General features: G+C 44.0%; 1 protein-coding gene across 10 annotated transcripts in view; it reads left to right on the top strand.

Moving 5' to 3' along the window:
* The window catches only part of LOC308691655 (uncharacterized protein), a 39,414-nt gene that overhangs the window by 14,225 nt on the left and 4,673 nt on the right, over positions 1-20,516 (top strand). For 3 of the 10 annotated variants that reach the window (XM_081367106.1, XM_081367104.1, XM_081367103.1), the window contains one exon: positions 1,366-2,140. The exons of 1 other annotated variant lie outside the window; for it this stretch is intronic. The gene's annotated coding sequence lies outside the window, so the exon portion shown is untranslated. Of the gene's footprint in view, positions 1-1,365; positions 2,276-20,516 lie in introns of those variants that run through there. 6 more of the 10 variants (XM_081367108.1, XM_081367109.1, XM_081367107.1 and 3 more) reach the window with 3 other exon arrangements.

The following is a 20,516-nucleotide window of genomic DNA, read 5'->3' on the forward strand; positions in this document are numbered from 1 at the left end:
GTCACGAGGAGCGACCAAAATTTCTAACATGCCTGAAATTCATCCGACCATCCGATTGCCGGTCGTGAAAGGTTAATCGCCTCTCTTTTCCCCCTGTACACTGCACGAACACTGCACGACAAACGACGCACGACAAAGCTGAAAATCGGCCCGACCCGAAAAAGAGTCGCACGAGTCAGAATTCGGCTCAAAATCGGACGAAAATCGCACAGTGTATGCCCGCCTTTACTGTCACAGCTGACGAAGTCGCACTAGCTAGCAGGCAGTGCTTGAAAATTGGTTGAAACAACCAACATAAAATATAAATAATTACGCTGTGCATGTACAAATGAAGACCAGTATAAGCATCGCAAAGGGCCTCTGATACAACATAGACAGTTGACAAATCAAAAGAGGTCGATATTTCAGCAACTTAACTCTAGAACAACTCGACGCGCAGCAATGTAAGTGAATGGTGTCCAACGCCAAAATGACAGTGTTTAGAACTATTCCGATCTTCAAATCCCGGAAGTAGGCGGTTAAAAGCGCCGCCATTATTTACAACGGAGGTCTATGGGAGTGTCGCAACTCTTTCTCTCTATGGCTCTGCCCGAACCCGACCCGCGGCCCGACGCCGCGTCAGTTTTTTTTTTCTCTCATACACATATTATCATGACCAGCAGACGGGAATTCAAATCAACCTTTAATGTTCACGCCTTTCAACAATACAAACAACTGAAACAATACACTTTAAATATATAATTAGGCTGTAGTAGCGACGGTGAATTCACCTGCGGCAAGTTTACTTCTCACCAACTCCATCTTCTTCTCCAGGCTAAAGGCGTGCACGCAGCGGCGTTAGGTCTGCCCCCGCCCCTCTCCATGATGCACGTTACACGCAGCAGCCAGACTTTCTTTACGGTGACCAGCAGCGATGATTAATAAATGTTTTTTTTTTTTTTTTTTTTTTTTTTACTGAGCGGAAAAGATTAAGCCCGAGGTCCGACCCGAGTGATTTGATTATATTTTCGACCCGAACCCGCGGGTCCCGTCAGGTTTGTCGGGCCGACCCGACCCGTTGAGAACTCTACAACTGATATCATTGTATCATGGGTGTTTGGGGTCTTCATTGATGATGAAGGACAGTGAAATGTTCATCTTATTCAGTGGGACACAGAATTAATAATATTTAATAGCAATTATCTGAAAAAAATCTAGTGAGGGAAAATCGAGTGGCTGCCAAATAATCTCAAACTTTCTACAGCAGATAAGGTGACCTGATTTTATAGAATAAGTATTATCTATTGCAGACTTTAAACATAGTATGTTTCAAATGGTTAATTGTACATCACAATAACAGTTAAGTCTGTGCTTTGTATATTTTAGTGATCTTTAAGGAGGGGGAGTAGAATGAGACTCAAGATAAATATACACCTATCGCTCCATCCACCATTCAGAGAGATCCTGTGCCTCTGCCACTGTACATCCTATGAAAAAAGTTTTTATCAGATGTCATTGTCTCATTGTCTTTTGTTGACTTATAGCATGTGCTTAAAGTTGTGTAGGCTACAAATGTCCACTGTATTGACTAGCATTTACAAACTATATATACTGCATAATTCACACGTCCTGCTGGTTACTAGTGCATGAAAATAAATAATTAGTTGAAATAAATTAGCTGACAATGACTGTACAAAAGAAGTAAAACTCTCGCCACCTTGCAGCTTGGCAAAGCTCTTGAATGACCATCAAACCAATGTTCAATTCTTTTGTCAATGCAATGCTTCATGTTCATATAGAGGCAAATACATATAATTTGTTTGTTTTTTTGTATTTCATTGAGAGACTTTCATTGAAGTATCTCTGTGGTGTCCATTTTAATATACTATATCATCTGTTCATCTGTGTGGTGTATTGATAGATTCTGTCTGCTAATGTGCCTTTCCTCTAAATCTTTGCCTGTAATAAAAAAATACTGATCATTACAAATCACTGTAAATAAGGTGTATAACTGTAAAAATCTGTTTGCGTCTTTTGTTTAACTGTGGAAATGTACTAAGGTGTGTATTTAATGTGGTGGTTATAGTAATAATAATAATGTTTAAATTAATAATTATTTGTAGACCTAAAATGTACAGATAAATTCTGACTTGCCATTTTTTAAAAGTTCTTTTATATCATTCTGTTTTGGAGCATTGCGTGGGTGTAGCTTTGTTTTTCCAATACAAGACGAAATTTGTAATGTAGACAAAAACCAAGCCTGTTATTTTACAATTTAAATACATTCTTGAATGAGACCGTATAGGGTGTAATTATTAGACAATTTTAAACCTCTATGCTATGAGACTAATTATGAAATCACAGCTAGAAAAAAATTATGATTTTATATTTTACATACATTTAGGCTAAAATCATATTCCAAAATTAATTTTCAAAATCTGACCTTTGATCTTTTTTTAGGGTTTCGTCATTCATAACTTTGTCCTATTAGGGTAAATACTTTGACAAATTGTCTTAATTTTCACACACATTCAAATGCATTTTCATTATCTGAAGGTAGTGAAAAGGTGTAGTGTTTCAAAAAACATTAAAAAGCTTTATTAACATTCTATTTCATATTGTGCAACGTCTCGGTTACGTATGTAACCCTTGTTCCCTGAAGGAGGGAACGAGAGACGTTACGTCGATGTGACAACAACGTAATTGGAATCATTTCAGGGAGGCCTATCATCTTCGACTGTCTACAGAACGAGTCAATAGACCCTTTTACAGTTGGAAAACATGGTGGACGTATTTGTGTGGGCGGGGCTTTGCTGGAGGCAGAAAGATACCTCTGGCCGCTTCACTAACGTTAGTTTGCCAGTTTTGTTAGCTTGTTTTTTAACAATGACTGGAGAAAATCCAATTTTATCTTAATGTGCAAGGTCACTCACTGTCCAGGGCCGCGATTGTTATTTGCAAAAGTTAATTTTAACGGACGGAACCAGATTGGCCGACCCGTACACTCAGTTAATGGATGGACGATCTGACAGGATTAACGTTAACGCTACCTCCGGTTGAGAAGCCTGCTCTACACCTGCCCGATAGAGAAACTGAGCGTAAAGAGAAACTGAGGGCATATACATCTTTAGATGCCTATAACTATGTGCTGAATGGCCACGTACAAGACTTGTGTGGTACGATCTGCAGTTCTGCCTAGCCAGCGCCAAGGCCAGAGAGAAGACGACAATGTAAAGAGTGACATTACGGTGCAATTGTAATTATGTGAATATTTTCTTGACATAAAAATTCCAGATACAGCATATTCATTTTTTAACTATGTATTTGATTACCCTTTCTTACCAGGTTCTTCAAAAAGTCTAGTCACAATCAATCAAAACAACAATCATAGATGATTCACAAATAATCACAATCATTTAGAAAACATTATGCGATAAAATGTAAAATTGGAGCCTGTACTCCGTCGATTCTAGAACCCAACAACACAACAAGATGACATTTAATAATAAAAATAGTAATTTAAGCTCCTTATTATGTAGTCGAATCTGTGCTGGTTTGTATTGGCCGCCTCCAGTTATCACTCTGTTCCATTTCGTGGTCACTCCGAGTTATGTCGGATGACGACGATTGGGGTTTCGCTTAGAAAGCCTCTCACCTTCGAGTATATAAAACGAGCCAATGGCAATGAAATGCCATGGGTCTGCGGAATTTGCATAGCGTATCTCCGCCCACCGCAGGGGGTATATAAGGAAGTACGCTGCAACATGCAGATATGTTTTCGCTTCGGAGCCAAGTTCAGTACTTCACTCCACAAGCCTTTTGAGTGTTATCTCAAATCTCTTCGAGACGAGCGGCTCTTCAGTGTGTTGGTGTGACGGCGCTTTCCAGCGAGATCGATCGCATTTCCTGCTGCTGATTTGTGCAGTAATCTGCCGACAGTGAGTGTGTTTCTCCCTGGGCGCTTCAGCACTCTGCTGAGCTTTTCCACTCTCTAAAAGAGCTGCACGCGGCACGTCTTTTTCAAGACGGTTCGCCCGTGTATTTTCTGGATGTGTGTGTGTGAGTCATCTGCCTAACGGTCGCGAGCGCTGTTTTGCGTGTTGGGCTTAATCACGCTCGGCAGCGCTCGTTGATGAGTCATGTTTTCATTGCGCGAACATGACCATCGCGATGTTTATAGATCAAGACTCAATGATCTCCATGTGAGTAGAGTCCCCTCTGCCACACCCCAATTTATCTCTTCCTCGAGAAGGGATACTTTGGCTGGTGGCCAGGGTGATCTGAGGGTTTGGTGTGGCACAACAACCGACGAGTCAATTCCTCGGGCCACACCCCCCTCCACATCGCAGACCATGCACTCACAGCATCACAAGGCGGGCTTGATTCCTCTGGAAATGAAGTTTCGACTGCGTTGCCTCCCACGGGAGTGCCATCGTTGCCGGGACCGATCCAGAGCTGTCAGCCATGCTTTCCCGGGCGGCTGAAAGCATCGGCTGGAGTGGCCCCGCCCTCCCCCCGAGCGCTGTAAGCCTCTCCCGGACGTGCATCAGGACGCCTGCGTTGCGCGAGACTCCACGTGACTTTCGCGGCCTGCGGGTGTCCTCCGCCTTCGCTGCTTTCGATCGCACGGCGATCATGGTCTGTATGTTCCCTGTCACTATCGTGGCACTGTCATGCAGTGCTGTGTGTCGCCTGCGCCTTCGATGCAGTGCTGTCCCGGGAGTTCTGTCGAACCGGCCGCAGTGGAACGCTAGTCCTTCCCTGGCCAACCCTGGCAGAACACGGAAATTGTAACCACGCCCCATGCTGGGACGCTATGCCACCCATGCCCGGCCTGGTTTGTTCCGCCACGCACACTGCCGACCTCGCTCAGGCGACATCAGCACCTGCGTGATCCTGGGTCAGGTGATGTCCACTAGTGTGGTCCAGACATGGGCTTAGCCAGGTTGATGTGGGGGTGTCTGAGAGTTCATTTTCTAAGCTCCCCCATGTCCCGGGCTGGGCTCTTTGGCGGTGTGGCTTCGACCACCTGAAGTAGACTTGGGTCCTGCACCGATGGTCATCCATCTGTGTGGTCTCCTTAGTCTGCTTCCCGCCAAGGCCCCCTCCATGTGGTTGCTCCCCTCAGGGTCTTCACCGGCCCTGAGCAGGAGCAAGTCGCAGGAGGGCAGCGCTGCCCGTCTCCGCCCCTTAGACTGCCACGCCAGCCTAAGCAGCACTCTTGAGACGGGCAGCGTGTGGTTGAGGATTGCGCCCAACAGTCTTCGATCACTCTATAAGCAGGCGCAGGACCTTCTGCACCGACGGTCATCTGTCCGTGCGGTCTCCTTAGCCTGCTTCCCGCCGACACCGCCCCTCTGCGTTCCTCCCCTCGAGCCTTCACTGGCCCACAGCACGAGGAGGTCGCAGGAGGGTGGCACCGCCTGTCTCCGCCCCTTAGCCGGCTAAACGCCATGCTAAGCAGCACTTCTGAGACAGGCAGCTTGGGGTTAGGGCTCAGTTCTTCTCAGGAGCTGGTAGCAGGGCCACTCCTTTCCCCGGTGGAGGGCCGGGGGGGAAATTCTTGTTTCAAGAACAGATGTCCCTTCCTCCAAGCCCCAAGAGGCTGTGGATGACAGCACGCGCCGCCGACGGGCCACGCTCCTCTCATCCCCCTCTGTCGCCAGACCCCTGCCAGAGCACGCCCCCGTGGGACGCGTGCCCTCCCCTGGCCTTCTCTGGCAGGACGCGGTTAATGACCGTGCCCCCGCACAGGGCCGCTATGCCACCCTCGCCGGTGCCGGTCATTCCGCCTCGCTGCCCCACCGACGGTGCGTCTGTGGTTCGTATGACCCCTCTGGTGCACTTTCTGGAGGCCTAGCTAGAGCTTCCCAGACTGTCCCGCTGGGTCGCGAGAACCATCAGATTCGGCTGCACGATTCAGTTCGCGATATCTCCTCCCCGCTTCAGGGGAGTCCGCTTCACTATGGTCGGTGGCAATGCCCCTGTCATGAGAGCGGAGGTCGCCACCCTACTGGCGAAGGGTGCGATCGAGATTGTCCCTCCAGCCGAGATGAAGTCCGGCTTCTACAGCCCTTACTTCATTGTACCCAAGAAGTCCGGTGGGTTACGGGCAATCCTCGACCTGCGCGTCTTGAACCGCTCCCTTCACAGGCTGCCGTTCAAGATGCTAACGGCCAAACACATCCTCCAGTGTGTGCGGCCACAGGATTGGTTTGCAGCGATCGACCTGAAGGACGCCTACTTCCATGTCTCCATTTTACCTCGACACAGACCGTTTCTTCGGTTTGCTTTCGAGGGGCGGGCATACCAGTACGCGGTTCTCCCTTTCGGGCTAGCCCTGTCTCCTCGCGTCTTTACGAAGGTCGTCGAGGCAGCCCTTGTTCCCCTCCGGGAACACGGGGTTCGCATCCTGAACTATCTCGACGACTGGCTAATCCTAGCTCACTCTCGAGACCAGGTTTGCGAACACAGGGACCTAGTGCTCCGGCACCTAGCTCGTCTGGGCCTTCGGGTCAACTGGGAGAAGAGCAAACTCTGCCCCGTGCAGAGGATCTCTTTTCTCGGTATGGAGATCGACTCGGTCGCTTTGTTCGCACAGCTTACGAGCAAGCGCGCGCAGTCACTGCTGACTTGTCTTCGTCAGTTCAAGGGCAAGAGTGCGGTTCCACTGAAACTTTTTCAGAGGCTCCTGGGGCATATGGTATCCGCAGCCGCAGTAACGCCGCTGGGATTGCTTAATATGAGACCGCTTCAGCTTTGGCTTCGCGATCGAGTCCCGAGGTGGGCATGGCAACACGGCATGCTCCGAGTCCCATTGGCTCCAGCCTGCCGTCAGACCTTCACCCCGTGGACGAACCTCAATTTTCTATGGGCCGGAGTGCCCTTAGAACGAGTTTCCCGGCATGTTGTTGTATCAACAGATGCCTCCACCACGGGCTGGGGCGCCATGTGCAATGGTCATGCTGCCGCAGGCTCTTGGACAGGACCCCAGCGCCTTTGGCATGTCAATTGCCTCGAGTTGCTGGCTGTACGTCTCGCCCTGCACCGCTTCCATGCGCTGCTCAAGGGTCAGCACGTACTAGTCAGACAATCAGACAATACCACAACAGTAGCGTACATCAACCATCAGGGTGGTCTACGCTCCAGCCGTATGTCGCAACTCGCTCGCCACCTCCTCATATGGAGTCAGAAGCATCTGAGGTCGCTTCGAGCCATTTATATCCCGGGACGCCTGAACCAGGCGGCCGACGAGCTGTCTCGAATTCAGCCTCTCGCTGGAGAATGGCGACTCCATCCCCTGACGGTCCAGCTGATTTGGGATCAGTTTGGCGACGCACAGGTAGACCTGTTTGCCTCCCGCGACTCGTCCCATTGCGACCTGTATTATTCCCTGACCGAGGGCACGCTCGGCACGGATGCACTGGCGCACAGCTGGCCGCGGGCCTACGCAAGTATGCGTTTCCCCCAGTGAGCCTTCTTGCGCAAGGTCAGGGAGGATGAGGAGCAGGTCATTTTGGTTGCCCCGTATTGGCACAACCGGACCTGGTTCTCTGAACTAGTACTCCTCGCGACAGCACCTCCCTGGCCAATTCCTCTGAGGAAGGACCTCCTTTCTCAGGGACGGGGCACCCTTTGGCACCCTCGTCCCGATCTTTGGAACCTCCACGTGTGGCTCCTGGACGGGACGAGGCAGGTTTGAGTACCCTACCACCTGCGGTGGTGGCTACCATCACTTCCGCTAGAGCAGGGAACGGCAACTGGCGGCCCGCGGGCCAAAACTGGCCCGCCAGCAATATTTTCTGGCCCGCCGGATTATTATGGAAGTCCTAAATGCTGCACAAAACTCTTCCAATACTTGAGAAAAGCCGTAGTCGCGCGGCGATTTCACCGCCGCATACTGTGTGAAACACACATAGGGAATCATGCGGCGCGGGATTACATTTTAAAGTATAACTGTACGTTCAAACCGGACGCGAATAGCGCGTCAAATTCGCGCCTGCCACGTCTAGTTACGCTTGACCACTTTGTGTCCATTCGCGCGTCAAAAGACTGTAGCGGTCAGAACTCTGGTGTACTTTGGACGGAGCGGGCGGTCTGACTGACAATAGCCCATTCCAACACCTTTTGACAGCGTATCCGCACTTAATTCTGACCACCTGTAGGCTACACCTAGCTCTGAGGAGCTGTTTGGTACTGAAACCATTGTCAGCCAACAACATTCTTTTTTTGCAAGGATGTTTGAAATAGTTCGGCAGAAAATAGCCTACTTCATTTGTCAGTAGGGCAATATGATTTTCGTTTAGGTTGCTTAGAAATTTGAGTGATAGGCTGCTTTTGTCCTATTTAATTTGTGTTATTTATATTTCATAATTTTTTTCTTTGGCATTTTTTTCTCTGCTGACAGTAGGCCTACAATGTTAAAATAGCGTAATATTTATATTGACAGACCTCCTTAAACCTTAGGTGTGTATGTGTGTGTCCCGAATAAATAATAATAATAAAAAAGGAATAAAGTTCCAAAGTCGGACTGTAAGCGAATGAGGCATGATTCACACCTTTATTAAAATGGCTGTAATCTGTTACCACAATAGTACTTGATCTGTTTTAAATTATTTCCTTGATATATGCTTAAGGTGTTAAATTCAAAATAAAAAATCAAAATTAAAATTAGTCTAATCCAGTAATAATTTTTTTCTATTTTTGATCTGAGTACAATCAGAAAACCCGTCGTTATTTGTTTTTTCATTTTAGTTCAGGAAATAAATAATGGAAAAACAAGTAGTTTTTCATCTTTTTATTTTTGGTTTTAATTTGAAAAAACGATTGAACGAATGATCCACGGACAGTGACGGACCCATCATATTCTGCGATTATAGGCCTATATAAGAGTATTTAATTTGTATCCATAGGCCTACTCTGTGTAGCTGGCCCTCCACCTACTGGCAAAAAAAAATATTGGCCCTCGGCCAAAGTTACTTGCCGACCCCTGCGCTAGAGCATCGTCCACGAGACATCTCTATGCGTTGAAGTGGAACCTCTTCGTCAACTGGTGTTCTTCTAAACATCAAGAACCCACGAAATGCCCGATCAGTTTCGTGCTTTCATTCCTGCAAGAAGGGCTGGAGCGAAGGCTGTCTCCCTCCACCCTGAAAGTGTATGTTGCCGCCATTGCCGCACATCACGACGCAGTTGATGGTAAGTCTCTGGGAAAGCACGACCTGATCTTCAGGTTCCTGAGGGGAGCGAGGAGACTGAATCCTCCTCGTCCTCCCCTCGTACCCTCTTGGGACCTCTCAGTGGTTCTAACTGCCCTGCAGAGTGCTCCATTTGAGCCTTTGCAATCAGTAGAGCTTAAGTTCTTGTCTATGAAGACAGCGCTCCTGGTTGCATTGGCCTCCATCAAGAGTGTAGGGGACCTGCAGGCATTTTCGGTTGACGAAGCGTGCCTGGAATTCGGGCCGGCTAACTCTCACGTGATCCTGAGACCCCGGCCTGGATATGTGCCCAAGGTTCCTACCACACCCTTTCGAGACCAAGTAGTGAACCTGCAAGCGCTGCCCTTGGAGGAGGCAGACCCAGCCTTGGCACTGCTCTGCCCAGTACGCGCCCTTCGTGCTTACGTAGACAGAACGCGGTGTTTCAGGACCTCAGACCAGCTCTTTGTCTGTTATGGTGGGAAGCTGAAGGGAAAGGCTCTCTCAAAGCAAAGGTTGTCTCACTGGATAGTGGATACCATTGCTTTGGCATACCAGCAGCAAGGTCGTCAATGCCCCCTTGGTGTGAAAGCCCACTCCACTCGTAGCCCACTCCACTCCTCTTGGCCTCTAGCGCATGGCGCCTCGATAACAGACATTTGTAGAGCTGCAGGCTGGGCGACACCCAACACATTCGCGAGATTCTATAATCTTCGAGTAGAGCCAGTTTCTTCCCATGTACTCGCTTCAACCAGCTGGTACTAGATTCTGCTCAGGTGTCTTCGCTTGCTCGCCATTCCTCTCCACAGACGGGATACGTGCGATTATCTTCTCAGGTGAGTCTGATAAGCTCTGAGTTTCCTCCAGCACTGGTTACGTCAACGCCTGACTTATGCCATTCTGCCATAACGCAGCTTTTGCGCTTGACTAGGTGCCTCCATGTGCATGGTCCCCCCTCTGAGCGACCCCCACATGTGTATTCCACTGTAAGTCTCTTTTTGAGCGTGTGTCTTTCCCTTGGCAAGCCATCTTGCCACTCCTGGGGTTTAAATATTCCACCTGCGGTTGGACACCCCAGTGATACTCCATATGCAGCCCTCTGGGTCATATGTGTATTCCAAGTCCCCCCCTTAGGGTTGGGCATAATTGCATATTTCCTCTGAGATATGCTTCCCAGTGTACCTTGGTATTCCTGTGTTAAGTAGGACTCCTTCGTTCGTGCTAGTCTTACAACAGGGAGCTCAGACTTACGCAGGGCACTGGATGACAGCCGAGGTGGCGTGATTAGACTGGAACCCCAATCGTCGTCATCCGACGTAACTCGGAGTGACCACGAAAGAGAACGTCTCGGTTACGGATGTAACCCTCGTTCCCTGAGTAGGGAACAGAGACGTTACGTCTTCCTGCCACTTCCGCTGTATCGCTGAAAAACGCCTGAGTTCAGTCTCGGCTCCTCAGCGAAGACATATCTGCATGTTGCAGTGTACTTCCTTATATACCCCCTGCGGTGGGCGGAGATACGCTATGCAAATTCCGCAGACCCATGGCATTTCATTGCCATTGGCTCGTTTTATATACTCGAAGGTGAGAGGCTTTCTAAGCGAAACCCCAATCGTCGTCATCCGACGTAACGTCTCCGTTCCCTATTAAGGGAACGAGGGTTACATCCGTAACCGAGACGTTTTGCCTCCAGCTAGCGCCGTGACGTAACTGTGACGTCGGCGCAAAAGGGGTCTATACCCGCGCTGCGGGGTACTTCACTTCACTTCGGGGTATATACTTCACTTCAAAAATGAGGGATGGGCAAATGAAGCCTCATGAAGCACTGAGGCTTTTCCCTGAATGTTTCGGGAAAAGATTCGAAGCATCAAGAGTGTCGAAAACAGCGCCATCTTGTGGCAGGTACAATTTATAGCATGAGCAGCTGAGTGCGCAGCTCCGTCGTTTTATCCATTAAGCACAAATAAAAGCCTGACCACGCTAAATGTTCAGTTTTCTGATAATATAATTCACATATTAAAGTGTGGCAATAAAATAAATGTAACAATTATATTAATAGTAGGCTACACCGAAATAAAAATACCAACAGTTGCTTGATGCAAGTAAATGTTGGTCTAATTATGTTATGCTTTCTATGCAGTTATGTGACAGAATATATGATCATGTAACTTAGGCTGTAGGCTTATATATATATATATATATATATATATATATATTTATATATATATATATATATATATATATATATATATATAAAAAAAAAATGTTAGTAAATGGACTTAAACTTCCAAAAACCTGTAGAGTGGTCTGGGTTCAAACATTCCGACACGCAAAGTGAAGCATTCATGTGACTGGAAAGAAAGTGAGGCTTCGTTTTTTGGTTGATTAACGTTACGTGTTTCTCTGAAAACAATACGCGCTTCGGCACGGAGCTTAAAGGAGAACTCCGGTCAATTTTAACATTGAGCTAATTTTTTTGTACATTTGGAGTGCTGTCAATACAGAGAACAACGACAAAAAACGGTGTTGCCTACACCGAGTTATTCTATTTTTAAAACTTGCAACCTGTTGACTTCAATGGGGCAAGTTTTAAACCTGCTTTTAGCCTCTTAACATCCTTCATGTGTCATTATAGTGCACAGAAAATGTGAGTGATTCCTTCAGAGTGAACACGAGTGAATCTGACTGCAGTAGATGTGAAAGGTATAAAAATTATGTTATTTAAGCCAGCGCAAATACCTGTGTTTACATCCTGTTTTCGGTTGTAGTCCAAAGTAGTCGATTGTCGAGTTCACGCGCATCGGTTTAGTTACCTATGATCACGCGCGTGAACTCGGCAATCGACTACTTTGGACTTCAACCGAAAACAGGATGTAAACACAGGTATTGACCGGAGTTCTCCTTTAATGAGAAATTGCGCTGCAAACTTGATACGTGCTTTGAAGCTTCAGTGTCAAATATTTAACCCTCTACTGCACGGTGTTGCCATATGGCAACATACCCTTTCTTTGGACATTTCTTGAAATTTGAAAATAAATTTGAACTCTAATTGGTCTTAAATTCATGGTAGGACCTGGTGGTAACCGATGATATGCTTTGATGACATCACATGACACTACACACTCTTGCACTGTCATTCTTTTCACACACTTTTGATGACTCCAGTTGCTGAAGAAGTGCTTGTGAATATGTGTATGTGAATAAAGATTATCCTCAATTTTTCATATTTCTTCAGAATTTAAAAATTACATCAAGCATCTGGGGCAAGGTCTAATCTTTTTTCAATCATTGTCACATTGTTTTGATACTACTATTAACTTTTTAGTCAATAAAATAGGTATGTTGCCATATGGCAACATTGTGCAGTAATGGAACAATATTTTGCCCATGCTAATGCAGAGTAGCTTTGTATGAATGACAATGTATGGATGCACTGATATAGTTGGATGGTTGTATTCTACTCATATATTTATATATATTTGTATGTATTTATAAAGTAAAGTAAAAGTAAAGTATAAAAGTAAAATATATATACGCTTATTTTGTTTAGAAAATGAAGCCGTCAGTGTTCTATGGCAAGGCTGAGAGGAGGGCTGAAATGTACAGGGTACAAGTGGTTATACCATCTCATGAAAGTGAGGATGAGCTAGGGATCAGTGATGAGGAGTATGAGAGGCAGGCAGAATTAGGCCTAGTAGACTCAGGACGAAGAGACAGGTATGTATCTAGTATTCCGGTATGTTCAACATTCAGGTTACATGTCGTCCTTTGCACAGTGTTGAGCTGATGTTGGGAAAGGTGTAAAGTAGATCAAGAATTTGAGGTTTTTGTCATTCCAAAATCTGTATGGTGAACAAAAAATAACCACATACACAAGTCGCTGTGCAGACCCCATGTACATGTGCATGCACACACACACACATGCACACACACACACACACACATGCACACGCAAAGGCACAAACACATGCATGTTCTATCATCCTAAACTTGATGGCAGCAGTTACTAGTAAATGTTGTTGAAATAATACTTTGAAAATTTGTTTCATATTTTGTACACAAAGCTCTTAAAAACATTTCAAATAATAAAAACTATTTCATTTCTAAAAGACAGGTCTGTAATCATCTATGAATTTCATGTCATTTTAGGAGAAAACACATCAGGTTGTTCCATTCGCACAATGTTGCCATATGGCAACGCACCCAAAAGTACCCCCCGAAAAAAAAAAAATATATAAATATGTTCATTTGAGTCTATTTTATAAATAAAAAAACACTATAACATTTTTTTCCATGACTGCATAATAATGCGTGCAGTAGAGGGTTAACGGCTACCGCTGATCGCGCCGTCACGCCAACACTGGAACAGAGTTTTCTTCTGATTTTCAACTTGCAGAGTCTCTATAGCAGCACTCGTGAAGTCAAGTGAAACTACTTGGCTCCGAAGTTAAAAGACAAAGATGTGTGCGTCTGCTCCGTGTTTATACCATAGACAGTATATGAAATGGACACAGACTTCAATGGAGAAAAGTGAAGCAAATTAGAAGCACTCACTTCCTGATGGCTGAGTGTGAGCGTACTGCGCAGACTCAAACTGAGCTTGATGACGTAAATGTGACGTGAACAACCTGTCTGACAGTTGTAAGTCTTCTAGTAGCTGTGCCAAGAGAAATCTGAGTCATTCCCTTCCGAATCTTGCAGAGACGGAGAGCATGAGTAGGAGCTGTCCATGAACTAAGAGTAGGAGCAACTTTATGACTCTATGGGCTTCTCCCTTGACTTTATCGGACTTTTTGCCTCCACGTCCCCCCGATTGACTGCGAGCTTCTCCTCTTGTCTCTACGGTAATTTCCAGAGAGTCGCGTGGTTATGACGCAATCGTTAGCCTATTTTTACAAAAACGGCTTCTACGGGGCCATAACGTAAGATACAAGGTAATGGAGCCTTTTATACATTGTCGTGTTTCTTTAGAAATAAACAATGGACAAATAGAGTCTTTAAACGCCTCAGATGTAAAGTTATTCGCTGTCAAAGTGACGCCAAAATGAATGGGAGTCAATGGAATGCTAACAGCAGGTGATGGCTTGTTAGCCAATGGCAGCCACCGGGGGTGGTATGCTTTTCGGGCGCTGAATTGCCCCCCTGGTTTATACCCGCGCTGCGGGGCGGGGCACGTGACCAAATTCACGCACGTCAACGTTCATTGGCTCGCTCTGTAGACACTCGAAGATGATAGGACTCCCTGAAGTGATCCCAATTACGTCATCACGTCAGCTTAACGTCGAACGTGATCGACTGAAAGGGAACTGTATTTCATTTAGAACTCAAAAACTTGACACAAATTCAGATGCAACTTTGCTGCCTGGAAAGTAGTGAAACCATGTCTTAGTGATTTAAATTTTTTTATCTTGTTTCTTTCTTTGAATTCCAAATCAATGATTGTAGCACAAGTGAAAACCAACAAGACTCTTCCTTTTCAGTGTACCCCCACACTTTCCACAAGTAACTTGATTGTGATTCTTGATTCCTATTTAGTCATATTTTGATAATTTGCTTGTCAGTGTAGTGAGGCCAATAGGCATCTTTCCTGGCCTCTGGTTGTAATATCACATCTTCCAAACTGGCCTAATGTACCAAAATGCCTGACTTCCACAACAATCTATGACTTATAAGTAATATAAATATTAGAATATAGAATATAAATATTCTTCATCTCTGCCATCACAATCACTGCTTCCAGGGCCGTCCCAAGCATGGGGCGTGGCCCAGGTAGTCAGTCTGTTTGCGATTGCATTCCTTGGGGAACTTATTCCGTCCGTTCACCGCAGGATCCACTGGTGGCACTGCCCAAAGGACGACCTTCTTCCATTACCTTATTTTCTGATGCACTGCCATCACTATCATCAATACTTTATGGAAAATGTCAATCTTTTCCTCTCTGTCTTTTATAAAATGTACTAACATCAACCTAAAACGCAGGCAAAAAGGTTATATCCCGCCTGTCAGTATGAAAGATAGAACAATAGTGCTGCTACACAGAACCTATCTATCCCATTAAGGATGTGATAGAGGACTAAGGACTTTGTCATTTAAGCATAACACACAGATTTTTTTGGTCTTTAAGTTGATTTTACAAAATGTTCACGCTTGCTTACAGATCTAAATCAAAATGTTCACGCTTGCTTAGCCTACAGATCAGAAAATATTAACGCTTGCTTACAGATCTATCACAGGCTCAGCTCCCTCCTACTTTCACTCACTCCTACGAGTCTACATCCCTACCAGAAGCCTATGATCGGTCAATGAGCGACGTCTCGTGGTTCCATCACAGAGAGCCACAAAATCACTTTCCAGAACATTCTCATTCACGGTTTCATGCTGGTGGAATGCTCTCCCTACCCTCATCCGGAATAAAGAATCCCTGACAACATTCAAAAGACAGCTGAAAACCCATCTCTTCCGTGAGCACAAAAAAAAAAAAAAAAAGAATTATTTCCTTTTCCTTTAATCCTCCCTTATCAGGCTTATGCTACTCTGAACAATGCCTGAACTTCGTATTTTGAGCACTTCTTGGCGTTGTTTTTGCCTCTTTACGATGACTTGCTTAATTTAGTCCTAATTTGTAAGTTGCTTTGGACAAAAGCGTATGCTAAATGTAAATGTAAATATAAATGTTCATTTAAAAAATGACCAAAACCTTTAGAAAACACATTTGGATGTACAATTATTATTATTATTATTTTTTCCTAGTCTAAACTGAACTCACAATGAAGCCAGCATGCATCTAGATCAGAACTCCGACACAAACGCGATCAATACCATAACCGCTAGAGCTCCTTGAGTAGCCATAACCAATCAAACGGCTTATAGTTGTCACTTAAACATCTCAAAATGTTTAAAAGTTTTAATTTATTGAATGTTTTGATTTGTTCATTTATATGCTCGTTGCAAAGTACAAATGCAAATGGCTGTGCATTTTTTGTGCTGTAGGCTGCTGTGTGAGTTAGCGTGTATAACCATAGGCCTATAGCCTACCTTTAGCATGGCTTAACCTTAAAAATATTTCCCCATTCCACTGCCCTACTTTTTCATTCTTTTTCTTTGTAAACATGCGCTTGAAGAACATGTTTTACCGTTGCGCAGGCGTCTCGCTCGGCTGTGTTTTTGTTTTATTTTATGCTCATAAAGCTGCAAGCGTGCTTTTGCAGTGTTGCCATGTCCACTTATTCTAGGCATCTTTGTTTCCATATTAATAGGTGAAGTGACAACTTAGTTCAGCTAGAGTGTGTATATGGCCTATGTGCCAGTATCATAGTTTATTGAACGGAGAAAAGTCAGCTGTCAATGCTGTCAAAATGCTTGCGCAACAGGGGTGTCCGGAGGGGTGGCCAGCCAAGTTTTAATCAGGAGTGGCACAGGCCACCCCGTAGGTGGAATTGGCCGTGGGAGGTATTTAACTGCAGTTACAGAGAACGTCAGTGAAAAAGATTTGAGCAAGTGAAAGATTTGTCCCCCTCTGCGATCAGACCAGTGTGACGAGTTCTCTGAGCTGCACTTCAGCTGACGAGGAAGGAGATTTGAATAAGAAAGGTAAGTAAAATTCATCATGCTCACCATTCACAAATTGTCAGTTAAGATCAGAGCAGTGTGACGGCTTGTTCAGCTCATATTTAATTAATATGGTTTATGATTTAATTGATATATAGGCCTACAATAACAACTGCAGAATTTTTTTAAAATAAATTAGCATTACAATGTCCAGAAATCAATTTCAATAGTAACCTACATTGAGTTGAATGTATTGACACAGAACTCATTAATTGACGCTGAAGTCATATTTGTGATGTTTCATCCTTACATCTACTATCTAGTAGGGATGTCCCGATACCACTTTTTCACTTCCGATACCGATACCGATGCCGCAGCTTTGGCTATTTGCCGATACCGATATCAATCCGATATTTTTATTTTATTCTTGAACTAATACTACTAATAATAAAATATAATGGAAGCACTTTCCTCAATTAGCCACTTAAAAACATCTCACTCAAATGGAGAACAAATACTTCTCCAGTATATAGTCCACAACAACAGTTGATAATGAAAGACTGCCAGCCTTTATTCAAAAGACCTTGAGATATGTTTGGTAACCTGAATGAATTTAAAATTAATTTGCTATATTTCAGATCAATATATTTGTTTCCTTTAAATTTTAATTAACTTTAATTTTATTCTCATCTGAATTATAAATAATTTATTTCTGTATAAAATAATACTACTTTTAAAAACACATTTGATTTTCTTTTTTATTCAATGTAGAATGTGTAACTTAAAAATAAACAGATGAGTGCTCTGTTTTAGGACAAGAAATGAAAACCAATGCAATGATGAATGTCCAAAAAGATTAGATCATTTTTGCTTTTAAACAGCGTGTGTGTGTGTGTGTGTGTGAGATTTTGGTTGGGTGACAGTTACAGTTTGACAAGAGTTTTTCCAGTTTTAATGATGTCCTGTATGAAAATGACGGAGTATGTTTTTTTGTTTCCACTGTTCGATCGCGCCCGTGCCTCGATCTCTCTGACACACACACACACACACACCAGCATTGCAATCTTGACATCGCAGCCTGTTCATTTTGCTGCGTTCACACCAAAACGCGAATAGAGCGTCAAATTTGCGTCTATCGCGTCTAGTTCGATGCTTGAACAGTTTGAATCCATTCGCGCGTCCAAAGCGAATAGGACGCGCCACGCGCGTATAATGATAAAGTGAGCGTTTGAAGCGATATAGACGCGCGTTCAGAGCTAAGGCGGGCTACAGATTAGGTGTCCCTAAAGAACCCGCATATGCGCGTATCTAACAGTAACGTTAGTTTCGTATTACATTAATTAATGTGCACGCGAGATTTATTTATTTTTATTCCGTGTATTCTCTGTGTAAATCCATGCAACGAAACGTACGTTCAGTACGAATACGTACCGTTCCACCCCTAATGGGTATCGGATCATAGGTATCGGATAATTTTTTTTCTCCCCTCCGATATCCGATCTAGCGTTTTGGGCCAGTATCGGCACGATACCGATGCCGTGGATATCTAGGCCTACAATGTTGTTAGTCTCGAGATTCTTCGCGTTAGTGAATAAATATTCGCATGGAATAATCGTGTGCTTTAAAGTCCCCATGAAATCAAAATTGACCCTATTTACTTTGTTAGCGCATATTACTAGTCTTGTGGTGAACAATTAATCCGTGCAAGAAAATATTTAAAAAAAAAATTTTTTACCATGGTAATCTTTAATCAAAATCTGAAAATGCCCCTCCCCTCTGCATTGGAGGACCTTCTCTGATGACGTAGGTTTGAGGAATTGGTTTGGGCAACGCTTAACCACTCCCCTCAAACCGTTAGTCTGCTATGAGCAGAGATGGAGAGGAGGAGCGCTAGAGTAAAACCCTGCCCTCTGTTCAAAATTCCTTTTCACTGGGAAATACGTCACAACACTGGAGAAAAGTCGTTTGTAACTTCCGGTTCACGGGGACTTTAATGGTCTGTGGTAGCCTAGAATTTATGTTAAGCGTGTCAGAGGTTTTGGATTCTAATCTGCCCTTGTATAGTTTTTCTTCTCATAAAAGGTGTTCATCAGTAAATGTATATAAATAGCAGGGACACGTTTGTGTGCATTTTGTTTTGTGATATTTTGTGAACAGAGGGTCTTCGCAACGGCGTTAGACAATATCTAGATTGAAGTTACGCCAACAGAGTGGCAGCAGAGGGTATGCATTGACGTCACTTTTAATAGGGAAACAGCGAAAACACGAGTAAAACAAAAGATTATCAGTTTAAACTAAAGGTTGGACTCGATATAGTGTTTCTTACAACTTACCAAAGATCCAGTGATCCATGGTTATTACTGACATGCAGCCAGGAATCGGACATAATTTTGACACCTGGAAATACATTTACATTTTTTCATTTAGCAGACGCTTTTATCCAAAGCGACTTACAAATGAGAACAATAGACAGTGGCGGATTTAGCAAATTGGGGACCCACGGCGAAGGTATGGAGTCCCCCCATCCGATCTTTAAAAGAGAACGAAAAAAATGTACGGACTGAATGGTGGATAGGCAGGTAAAGCTAATCTACGGGGAAGTAAAGGTTGGAGAGGAGAAAAAAACCTTTCCCTTTAAACCCCGCATACACTTCTTAACTGCAAAATGAAGATGGAAAGCAGAGAGCACACAAAGTGTAGCACTACACAAGCTAATAGTAACTATGGAACTCAACAGAGAATAAGGTTTCAGATAACACCTGTCTCTGCCAAAATGCCAGGAAAACCAGCACTGTTTATTCTTTTTATAAGATCAAATCAATATCAATATAACCAGCAAGACAAGTAGTTATAGGGTAAACCCCCACAAACAGTCATATAGTAAAACATCACAAACTAGATGTACCGCATCGCGGTACAAAATATGACCGCCGCTCAGGCCTGCACTGGTTTCCACAAAAATAAATAAATTAAAATAGCCCCACATCATCACACACCCTTCACCATACCTACAGTAGAGATTGGCATGGTTTTATTTCAGTTAGCCTAATAGCTGCTTTGATTTGCATTGAGAGATGATCTTATGGAAAGTACTCCATGCCAATCTCTAGTTATGGTGAAGGCTATGTGATGATGTGGGGCTATTTTAATCCCAAAGGCCAAGGGAACTTTATCAGGATGCATAGTATCCTGGATCCATGAAGTAACTGGCCTTTAAAAATAAAAATCTGCCTGCCTCTATGGGAATTTAACATAGGGGTGTCCAGACTTATGCAGCCTGTATTTTAAGGAAGAACATTTTTGTATTTACGATACATTATTCATTCACAAAGAAAATTGGTGTCCTTAAAGGTTGGATTTTTCCCAAAAAAATTAAATTAAGGCATTAAGTTCAATTTCCAAAAGATGATTTTTTATTCCTCTTTTTAGTCAACTTTAGCATGGGTGTCTAAACTTATGCATAGCACTGTGTGTATATATATATATATATATATATATATATATATATATATATATATATATATATATATATATATATATATATATACACACACACACACATACACACACACACACACACAGTCAGTTACTCAGTCACTCAACTTTTGCACCTTGTTTTGCACAGATTCAGTTTAGCACTTGTGTGATAGTTGTGTTTAACTGAAATTGTACAGATCATACAGTGATTTACAAAAAATAAAAAATAAAAATGAGTGGGGATTGAATTGATTTCTTAAACCTCTGTGCATAACTGTATGCCTATCACTTTCCAAAGGGTGGAGGGCCTGTTTT

Source organism: Scardinius erythrophthalmus (assembly GCF_964197995.2).
Source record: "Scardinius erythrophthalmus genome assembly, chromosome: 5".
Lineage (NCBI taxonomy): Eukaryota > Metazoa > Chordata > Actinopteri > Cypriniformes > Leuciscidae > Scardinius > Scardinius erythrophthalmus.